Here is a 1,004-nt window from a genome sequence, read left to right on the forward strand (position 1 = left end):
GACACAGACCCGCTCCCCGTTGTGACTGAATCCACTGAACACGACACAAGCCCCCAACCCCAGTAGAAGCCCTCTCCAGGATGTTTCACCCTCCCCTCCAGCCCACCCCCATGGGACTTAGTTCAGCTCAAGGCCTCAGTGCGACACAAAGCCTACCCTCGACTGTAACCACTCCACCATTCCGGCTGCTTTCACCCCTATCTCTGATTCCCAATGCTCCTGGTTTCAGTCTCTGCTTCCCTCGCTGTCAGACACCACATTCCAAACCAGAAACATTTCACTCAGCTGGAAAAGCATGCACCAGCTACAGCTCTGAGCAGCTTCCCATCCAGGCATGGCTATGGGATACGGACAGGTATTGGAATGTGACAGGTGAGGAAGGGAATGTGAAAGTGAAGCAGAGAAAGAGACATGGGGGGGGCGGATGCGATGCACAGAGACAGAGAGAGAGAGAAAGAGAAAGTGAGAGAGAGACAGGCAGACACACAGAGAGAAAGAGAGAAGTCCAAAAATCAACACTAAAAGAAACAGTGGTGTGAGAGAAAGAGAGAGTAACAGGCAAATCAGAGATAACAGCTTCCTCCTTTAACACACACAATGACAATAATCGATAATGTGTTCAAGAGCTACAGTAAGGAGATAGGAGGACACAAATGAGTCAGAGGTTTGTTACAAGGACTTCTTGAGGGGGAATCTCAAACTAGAACTCAATGTTTAAAGCCTGGAAATTGCCTGTTTAAAACAGGGATGAGGTGAATTTATTTGTCTAAGGGCCATGAGTCTTTGGAGCTCTTCTCCGGGAAGGTGCTAGAAGAATGTGGATATGTTTAAGTGGAGCTGGAGAGATCAGAGTTGGGATTGATGGGATTGTGGGAATTAGTGAGAATGTGGATTTGAGTTTCAAATCAGATCAACCAGGATCTCACTGAATAATAGAGCAGGCTAGAGGGGCTGAATGGCCTCATCCTAATTTGCATGTTAGTGTGAAAGATATCCAAATACAA

The 1,004-nt window shown here is 47.2% G+C and overlaps 1 protein-coding gene across 3 annotated transcripts in view; it reads right to left on the bottom strand.

Annotated features, from left to right (window-relative positions):
- The window catches only part of gmppaa (GDP-mannose pyrophosphorylase Aa), a 47,265-nt gene that overhangs the window by 28,460 nt on the left and 17,801 nt on the right, over positions 1–1,004 (bottom strand). The window lies entirely within an intron of this gene.

The sequence above is a fragment of the Chiloscyllium plagiosum genome, chromosome 7 (assembly GCF_004010195.1).
Source record: "Chiloscyllium plagiosum isolate BGI_BamShark_2017 chromosome 7, ASM401019v2, whole genome shotgun sequence".
Lineage (NCBI taxonomy): Eukaryota > Metazoa > Chordata > Chondrichthyes > Orectolobiformes > Hemiscylliidae > Chiloscyllium > Chiloscyllium plagiosum.